The sequence below is a fragment of the Lactuca virosa genome, chromosome 9, assembly GCF_052849685.1.
Source record: "Lactuca virosa cultivar CGN04683 chromosome 9, Lactuca_virosa_CGN04683_v6, whole genome shotgun sequence".
Taxonomy (NCBI): Eukaryota; Viridiplantae; Streptophyta; class Magnoliopsida; order Asterales; family Asteraceae; genus Lactuca; species Lactuca virosa.
In genome coordinates, this window is record NC_136434.1 from 181758457 (window position 1) to 181769047 (window position 10591).

General features: G+C 35.5%; 1 pseudogene; it reads left to right on the top strand.

The window, feature by feature from the left end:
* Window positions 1-2963: 2963 nt before the first annotated feature.
* Window positions 2964-5452, top strand: LOC145140073 (F-box/kelch-repeat protein At3g23880-like; annotated as a pseudogene).
* The last annotated feature ends 5139 nt before the right edge of the window (window positions 5453-10591 follow it).

A 10591-nucleotide genomic window follows, 5' to 3' on the forward strand; every position in this document is an offset into this window, starting at 1 on the left:
CGGCCTCAGAAACGTCTCGTAACCATCATTCTGATAATACACTAGAAAGATCTCCGATAACCCATATGCTAACAGGGAACCAACTCCCAACCAACTCTAGGGGTTGTGTCTTCCTTGCTACGCGTATGGGTCCTATGATTTCAGTAGTACGGGCCCATACTACCTTCCACACCTACCCATATTTGTCTCAAGTATCACCACAACACCCTAAAAATATACATAAACATAGCGAGCTCTCAATCCTCACTCCTAGAGGAATGCTAAATATCTCATAACTGGCCTACCGACCTCACACAACCCACCCATCCATGAAACTTCCACCAACCCTGCAGTACTAGTATATGCTAACCATACATAACACTGGACCCTATAGACTTTCGAATACCTGATCCTACCCTAAGCCCTTCATCAAATAAGAATAGGAAATAAGGCCAAACCAAACATTCTCATGCTATAAGATCTTAATTATGTACGGCCGTGATGCATACACTAAGCAACTACAATAATGATGTCAATTTCATATAAAGAAAAATCCTAGGCTATCAGGCATCATATAATCAGGCAATGCAATTCCTAAAGATCCTTAGCCTAGTACTAGCATGCTGTTCGAACATATCACAATGTCAATAATTGTATGGTATTTTGGGGTCTACATACTGGCTCCGACTGATCGTACACCCTGCATCCTCTTTTGATATTTGGAAAACCTTTTAAAAAAACATTTTGAAAATCTTTTCCTTAGTTTGAGACTGGATTCACACAAGTGTTCCTCCAATTCACTCAAACCAAGGCTCTGATACCAACTTGTAACACCCGTAAAATTCAAGCCAATTTAAAACTTTTTAAATAATTCAAAACCCATTAGTTATTACAAAATGTTTTCAAAACAGTTTAATATCAGAGTATCCCAGAAACCATAAGTCCAAAATACGAGGATGTGTATGGTCACGCCTTCGCCTTGCCAATTCATCTGAATCACCTGAAACAATAAACTGAAACCGTAAGCACGAAACTTAGTAAGTTACCCCCAAAATACCGATACACATAAAGTCCACATAACCATGTCAGCAATGTCATAAACGGTCCACAGCTTTATAGACTGAATTACCCCTGGCCCATAGTGTGAGTCTGGATTGCCTTTCAGGCCCACAGCTCACATCTGGATTGCCTCCGAGCCCACAGTACGAGTCTGGTATGCCCTAACCAGCCCTCAGCTCGTATCTGGAATGCTCCCGAGTCCTCAGTATGAATCTGGCATGCCTTGCCTGGCCCTCAACTCATATCTGGAATACTCCCGAGTCCTCAGTATGAGTCTGGCATGCCTTGCCCGACCTTCAACTCATATCTGGAATACTCTAGGGTTTGTTGGCTACCGCACAGAGCAGTACAACCTCAACCCATCCCTCATAACATGTCGACATATAACATAACTAATGCACATACAGATAATCATACAGTATCACAGGTAGTCCTATAGATCTACCAGACTAGCATATCAACTGGCATACATCACTAACTCAAACTCAACATATCAATAACTACTAGGATATCAAATCCAATGGGCCGGCCTTGGTGCCTTAGACCCCTTAGTATAGTGAGGATAACTCACCTGGCACTGCTGAAGTCCCGCAGGTAAAGCTCCCGCTGCTGGTTGACAGATTCCCAAACTGTCAACATCAAACAATACCCAATTAATAATTGGGTTCCAAGCCCAAGGTCCAACTCACACTACAAAAGCCCAAAAGTCAAATCATGGGCCAAAGCCCAACATATGGCCCAATTTTCCAAATTGGGCCCAGACCTCTACATGGTCTTTCCTTAAGGACCATCCAATTATTCTAATCCAATTCCCATGGCCCAAAATCACATAATCTTAAGGCCCAAATATGGCCCAATTTTGTAAATTGGGCCCAAGTCTCTCGCATGGGCCTTATCCTAAAGCCCATCTAATTATTTTGGTACATCAACTTGTTCTTGGATAGTCCCTCAATAGTCTAATCGCCAAAGCCCAATAGGAAGGCCCAACTCAAGACCCATGTGAAATTAGGGTTTTCACATGAAATGACGATTAGGGTTAAGTGTTCCTACTTAACCCATTAAGGACTTAATCTACTAAGTCCAATATTGCTTTAGGTTAATTTGCACTTGATCCTTAATTAATATTTCAAGTTTATTAAATAATTCACGTGTGTCCCGATCAATTCCCACAAATTAGGGTTTTATGCCATTAGGGTTTTCCAAACCCTAATTAGGGTTTTCTAACCCAATACTAGCCCATTAGTCAATTGGTTGGGCTTTTAGGTCACTTTGGGCCTTATTGGGCCCATTAGGGTTTCTTTGGGCCCACTTCTGTCCAAGCATCCCCAAACGAGTCCAAAACACAAACGGAGCACACCACCACCCAACACGGCGGCTGGTGGCGGCAGCCACCACCCTACGGTGGTGGTTAGCGTTTTCTTTTCCATTATCCTTTATCGATACATCATACAACACAAAACCCAAATAACACACACAGTAAGCTAACACCCCCCCCCCAACACACACACAACCACCTTGTGGTGGCCGGTGGTGGTATATGGTGGTAGCCACCACCTCACGGTGGTGGTGGTGGCTTTTCCGGTCAAATAAACACCCAAACACCACTTCATGAAATAACACATACACACTACACAAACTCGAAGTAGCAGTACACTTGTACCCTCGTGAAACATGAACACGGCGACTCTTCGGGGTGGTAAACGACGGAACAACAGCAACAACCTCGTTATCGGTGGCAGCCACCATGGCCGACTGCCATGGTAGTTCTTCACGCCTTCCACTGGACAGCAAACCACACACACACACACGTAACCTCGTCACAACCCGTAAACCACCATGGTTTCCACGGTTGTCGGCCTTGATCCCCATGACTGAAACACGTCGGATGGCGGCATCTCTGTCTTCATTGGCGGTGAGACAACACGATGGCTTCTCGGTTGTCCCATGTCTCCAACAGCGGCGACAGAGGTCGTAGAAGAAAGCTGCTGCTGTGGAGAATGGAGGTTGCGCCTCCACCGGAGTACGACTCGACAGCAGCGACGCTATTTGGTCCGGCGACCCACTAAACCGACGTCACTTGAGATTCCTCGTCGCTGTCGTGGCTGCACCAATTGTTGGCTTCGACCGGCGACACCGGTTGGTAAGGAGGCGGCGACGGACCTAGCATCAATGGAAGTGGCGGCTGGAGAATGGCGGAAATGAGATGATGGTGGCGGCTGGTGTGAAGGGTTTAGGGTTAGGGTTACGGGGTGGTGAACAGCTAAATACCCGCCCCTCAAAACTTACATCCATAATGACCAAAATGGTCCCTCTTTCCCTCTTTTCTTTCAACTAAATCCTTAATTTACAATCTAAACCATCCCTTCTGAAAACCCTTACATATTAAGTCCAAATAATTACCATATGGCCCCTCCACGACCAATTATTTTCAACTTAGGTACATCATTTACCCTTTTAGCCCCAGCCATCCAAGATCCTTTCAAATTAAGTCCAATATTTACTCTTTAACCCCCGAAACTAACATTCCGATAATTATTATTTGATTTTGGACTATAATCATATATAATAATAATAATAATAATTGCTTCTCGGGGTTTCGGGTTTATTATTCATTTACTATATTTTAAACGGGATGTTACACTCACATCGACCTTAACGAAGACATAAATGAAATTATGGATGACATTGAAGAGATCTCCCCTCTTCGGTGCCGAATATGAAGTGACAAAGCGATGCGCGTGAACAACATGTGGAGGAAAAGTGACAGAAAAACAAAGCATATGATAGAAGTCACAACGAAATTCCAGGAACACATAATACTACAACAAGAAAAAACGTGTTTTGATACGTGATGACTTGGAAATACTTCAACGAAAAGAAACGCTTGAGCATGAGCGACAAGTGCTAGGAGAACTCATTAATGACTTGGTAATTCTTAGGACAAACACCGAAGATTTTGAAGTGGTGCAAGCGTTGAAAGCGAAAACTCGCAAAAAAAAATAATAATAAAGATAAATTTTAAATTGTTAGGATCACTGTCTTTAATTTATCGTAACTTTTTTATGGTCTTGTGATGTTTTTATTTTCAATTTAAATGTTATGTTTTTATGTAAATAGTAGATTTTTATTTAAATGGAATGTTTTATAAAATTATAAAATTTATTTTTATTATTATTGAAAAAATAAGAAAAAAAACTCAGAAAAAAATTCTTGAAATTAAATTGGTATTCATAACAAAATAATATTATGTGGAGAGTAACGTATGATGTGATAAAAGTTTACGCCTTGTTCCCGAGTTCCACTTAAAGAGAGAAATGGGAGGATACGGAAGGAAAGTGAGGGGTGTCGAAGGAAAATCGTGTTCCCGAGTTTCATTAATGGAAGGAAAGTGAGGGGAGGGGAAGGATTTTGGAGTTATATTTTCCTTCCAAATTTTCCTCCCAAATTGGACAGATTTAGGAAGAAAGTGAGGGGAAGGAAAATTTTTAGTTTTATTTTCTTTTTCCCCATAACTCGGGAACACAAAAACTTAAAATTTTCCTTTCATTTCTTTTCATTTCCTTCGAACTCGGGAACACGGAATAATGAATATTTTCCTTCACCTCCCTTTCTTTCCCGAGATCCATCCGTGGAAGACTTGCCTGGACCTATCATGGTCGACATTCTCTCAAGACTTCCTGTGAAGACCATCATCCATTGCAAATGTGTATGCAAGAAGTGGCTGGATCTCGTTTCAGACTCTTACTTTGTCAATCTTTACATCTTATGATCACCTGAAATTCTCATAATTCATCATGCTTCTGGAAATCAAATGACTGGTTATCATGCAGCAGGCATTTTGAAATGGGTGGAGGTGGAAGACGAACTCGATCACCACCATTTACACCACGACCCTGTCATGAGCCTTGACCTTACTATTGCACCCATTTTCCATTGGTCTGAAATACTCCCAGTGGGCTCAGTCAACGGCTTGATCTGCCTGTGGCAGTGTGGTCCTCAACATGATAACACTTACATATGCAATCCAGTCACCAGAGAATATATGATTCTCCCCATGCAACAATTCTACAAAAATGATATTGCAATAATAGTAGTGTATTGTTTTGGTGTTGGATCACTTACACAGGAATACAAAGTGATACGGATTTTTCAAGGGGAAATACCTGAAGATTCTACCTCACCATGTCGGCCAAGCCTATTAGAAGCAGAGGTCTACACCCTTGGCACTGGGCAATGGAGAAGTCTAGGTCATGTACCATACTGTCTCAACGGAACCTATGGGCCATTTTTAAACGGCCATACTCATTGGATTGCTTTTGATGAGGATTCCCCTGAAACACTTTGTGCTTTTGATTTTGACAACGAGACATTTGAGATGTTCCCCTCCCCTCCTGAAGCTATAGAAGACGAATAAATTATAGTAGAATGCTTGGGGGTCATAAAGGGTTGTTTATGTCGATGCGATACTTACCTTTCCAAATTCACGGTTTGGGAGATGAAGGAATACGGGATCAAGAAATCTTGGTATAAAGAATTGGTGATCCAGCAAAGTATCAGCTATGATCTTGATTTGCCGTTTTTGGAACCTTGGTATATAATTAAGGGTTTAAAAGATGGAACTATTTTGATGGCATCTTATAGCGACACACTATTTGTTTACTGTCCTCGGAGGAATGTAATTGTAGACCCGTAAACATTCGATTGCTACTTCAGAGGATTTGCTTATCGTCCTAGCTTTCATAGGCTCCGAAACTTTGAAAACGAGAGAGTTCATGTGTTTTAAAGGTCAAGAGTAGTTCTAGAACGAATATGCATCGTTTTTTTTTTGTGTGTGTGTGGTCCTTTTGAGCCCAACATGTTAACTATTGTCGTTTACCTTTCATTTAGCATTTTCTTATGTGTTTGCAAATGCTAGCTTCTGGTGGTTTATGGCATTGGTTTGCAAATGCTATTTTTTTACAAGTGCTAAACACATCCTACTATATATACTATTAAACTACATATATCGTCTCATGTCCGATTATAACTCTCAACCTACGACTAGGGACACTTTTTCATTAACACCTGATACTGTTAGGCTAGAAATTGAAACACACGGACACCTTTCCACTTTTTGCATGTGCCAATGGAGAGGTCTTGGCTGTCACGTATAGGCTTAACAGATTCTACAGGCCATTTTTGGGAACAATGAAATATTGAAAAAGTCATTATTTAAAGTATATCGGTACTCCTTTTTGAAGATATTTGTGAAGATTTTTCAATTAGCTGCTAAGTGGCGGACGCAAACTGTTTTAGTAGGGGTGTCCCTCATACTTCAAGCCGATGCACCTAATAGAAAAAAAAATATACACTACGTGCCGAAAATTGAGCAGTGGCTCGGGAGCCTCAATGCTCCACTAAGGTCCGCCACTGGAGCTGCTAGAATAAACAAAAAGAGAACAAAACAATGAAGAAAGAGGTGAACAAAGAGAAGAACTGGGAAAGAAACATGGATTCAAAGCCAACCATTTAACTCGGATTGGAAATTGGTATCAGAATGATGTTTTAATTAATGTTGCTTTCTGGTATGCCTTCTAGAATTCTGATGCATCGGCAGTGGACTCTCAAGTACCCTAGTAAAGATTTAACGGGTTCCTGCAATTAAGTTTATAACAAAATCCAGGTATCATAAAATAAATATCTAGTAACACCAATGTAAAGATTATGATTAAAAAAAAAGACTTTTCTAAACTTTTTGCTTCAAATTACATTAAAAATAAAAAGTTTTAAGGATTTTGACGGAATTGACACTCCAATGAATAGAATTTCAATCCGAGTTCCATAGTAATAAACAAACCAAACACGCCTTAAGGACTAAATGCAACTAAGTAGGAACACATTTTCATTATTTGAAATATGGGTCAAAATAGTTAGCTCTTTCAGAAACTCATAGCTTCAACTTGTATAGTTATATAGATAAAGTTAATAGATTTTACTCATTTATGTTAGTTCTCACGGACGTAACACCCTTAACTTAAGAAAGAGAGAAATTGTTAAAAAAAAGTATACTAAAGAATATCCAAGATTTAGAAAAAGTAATACAACTTACCATGAGAAGATTCTGCATCTAAGATTAGATCAAGTGCATAAGCAAAATAAGGAACTTGACAGCTTAACCTACAGAGGTTGAAATCATCTTGAATGAACTCATCATCAACTTCACAGAAAAATTCATTTCCTTGCAAATTGCAAAACCATGTAAACAAAGATGTATCATCCTCATCTAAACCACTAACATCAGATTCCTGGCTGTCTGTTTCAGATTCATCTGCAATTAAAACCAAAAATAAATGTTATTATGCAAGAGTTAAGACCTCAATTTTAGGTTGGAGCACAATGTTCATCCATCTTGTAATACATTCAAACATGCCATTAAATGGTTAAATCATCTGTTCAAACTAGGCCTCAATTTTTTCTCATTGAGGTTCGCCAATTTTGCAAGGCTATAATTGTTAAGCAGGATAAAGATTGCATACCAACATGTTGAAAGACCTATATAGCATACATAAAATTCAAAATTGTAAATTTCTACCAAGTAGTTTGCTTTTAAGGAAAACAACTCCACGTTCAACTAATTCAAATGGAACTGTTATGAATGCGTACAAATTTTATCCCAATTTAACTGAAAAACTGAAAACGTTTATCTGATTTTTGTATGAAGATGAAGATGTTATAAAAACACCCTGAATACAAAGACTTTCAGAACCCATAAGCAAATTCTTGATTGAATACTTGAAATCAGTCATAAATTTAAAAATAACCTGATCCAAAAATACAAATTACAAACCCTCAATATCGGTAAAGAACAATGAGAAAGCGGTGGGAAGAGATTTTTGGAAAAATTCCATTGGACAGAAAAGAAGTGGAACAAGAGAGAAACACATAGCAACTGAGCCCAAGATAAACCAGCCAACTAAAATTAAACTAACCAACTAAAATGTTTAACTAAATTAAATTGAATTATTGTAATTATATATATCAAAGTTAGGACTCAAAATTATATACTTTAAATCCATTAAAATGTTAGATAAAAATGCCCTTTTAGTCACTCTTCCCATATAGACTTAAAACAAATTAAAAAGAACATTGATATATATATATATATATATATATATATATATATATATATATATATATATATATATATATATATATATATATATATATATATATATATATATATATATATATATATATATATAATAGGCGAATCCTCGCGCGTTGCGCGAAAATATAATTATATAGTTAAAATAATAACTTTTATCAAATTATTATTTTATATTTCTACTTTGAAACAAAATGTTAGTAGTAAAGCAAACATATAGTTAACATATTAGTTTTATTAAACATTATAGTTTAATTTTTAAGTCATTGTGATATATACAATTATTTTATAATTTTATAAACCGTTTAAAATTGTGTAAATTATATATCAAATGGATGATAATATAACGGGTAACAAAACGTATGAACAAAAATATGAACTGCAACTTTTAGTAACATAAAAAATAGAAAAACATCTATTATAACATTTATATTAAAAAAGATATATATACAACGAATAATAAAAAATATGAAAAATAAACACTATAACTTTTAATAACATAAAAACACTAAAACATCTATTATAACATTTATATTAACTCTTCATATTTAAATCACAAATCTCTTCAAATATATTAATGTTTTTAATGAGCAAAACTTTACAACCTTATAAAAGAAAGGAAAATAAAAAGTTATTAGTGATTACTAATTAATAATTATAGGTTAAAAACTCTTGAGTTGTAACTAATAAATATACATAAATTAGAAAACTCTTGAGTTGTAGTGTGAGTTTCAAATAAATGCGGTACTTGGAAATGTATATTTATTATTATTATTATTATTATTATTATTATTATTATTATTATTATATTCGTCTAAATAATTGGTTTTGATGCATCATTTTAATCCCTTCAATTATTAAACATAAAGATATTTAATTATAAATTTATAACATACATAAGGGCATATAAATGTTAAACAAATCACATATAATATATATATTTTCGTAAATGTCATATGTAATTCTTGTCGTAGTAATATGGATAAATTACTTTCATATGAAGAACATATCATGATGAGTCTATCATAACTACATATCAAATATTCAAAATTATGTTATCTTTTAAATATTGTCTTTTAAATATGTTGTGTAGGATAACCCAACAAAAAAACAATAAAAAATAAACATAATCAAAATATAAAAACAACAATCAAATAAATAAGAGCATTTGGTGGTTGAATATATAAATAAAAATGTTACATAAACATACATTTAAATCAAAAGAAAAAACTAACATTCGTCAACTTTGCTCAAACAAAAAAACCTATATCCATTTTATGAATCTTCTTTCTTCATTTAACAACATTCAACCATAGAAACTTGATGACAATTCTTCACTAACCTGCAATCAAAATATTTTTCTTGAAAAAAAAGAATCAGAAAGATATTCCAAGCAAAACATTGATGTTTGGAGAGCCACATTCAAGATTGAGTAATACACACAAATCACATATAAAGAAAAAATAGAAAAGCTTCATTTGTTTTGGTTGTTAGAAAAAATCATATTACAATTACCATCGATGCGACATAACCCATTTCTTCAAATCATCATATTTGGATCGTGAATGCTTCAACTATATGAAAAATTTTGAATCATAATATCTTCAAATCTTTCTTACATGTAAGATTTTATATAACACAAAAGACACAAAAGATTGACCTTTTTATAGTAAAATTTTCACTAAATGCTAATTAAACATAATATAAGTTATAAAACTTTTGAGTGTTAAATCATAATTAAGAAAACCTTTGAGTTGCATTAGTTAAAAAAGGGGGTTTCAAATGAATGAGGTTTGAGGAAATTAAAAAAGGGGGAGTCAAATGCATGAGATTCAAGAAAAAATGCTAGCTTTATAAGTATGTATGATATATATATATATATATATATATATATATATATATATATATATATAATATATATATATATATATATATATATATATATATATATATATAGAGAGAGAGAGAGAGAGAGAGATAGGTTCAAATGTTTTTAGCAACTATTGCGTGCCTAAATGCACCAATGAGAATTCAAGAAATAACAAATAATTAAATAAATCATTTAAGGGTATTTTGGACCTTTTGTACTTTAATTAAGGAAATCATTTAATTGAAATCCTGCAATTAAGGAAATAAAGTAAATATATTTGACCTACTCGTGTGTGGTAGAACACGTCCATTGCTGACGGCACCAATTTCTTCGCTTGGTAGAGGATCCCGACGGCTTTTCCTCCGTCTCCTGCTGGTTGTTTCCTCTTCGCCGCCTGAACAATCTTTATCTGTGCCACTATTCGTGTTGTTTGTGAGACCAATTTCAGACAATAACAGTTTCTGAATAATCTTAATTAATGGATTCTTCGAGGAGGTACCAACCGCCTGCTTGTAAGGCTGAATATTATTCTTCGTATC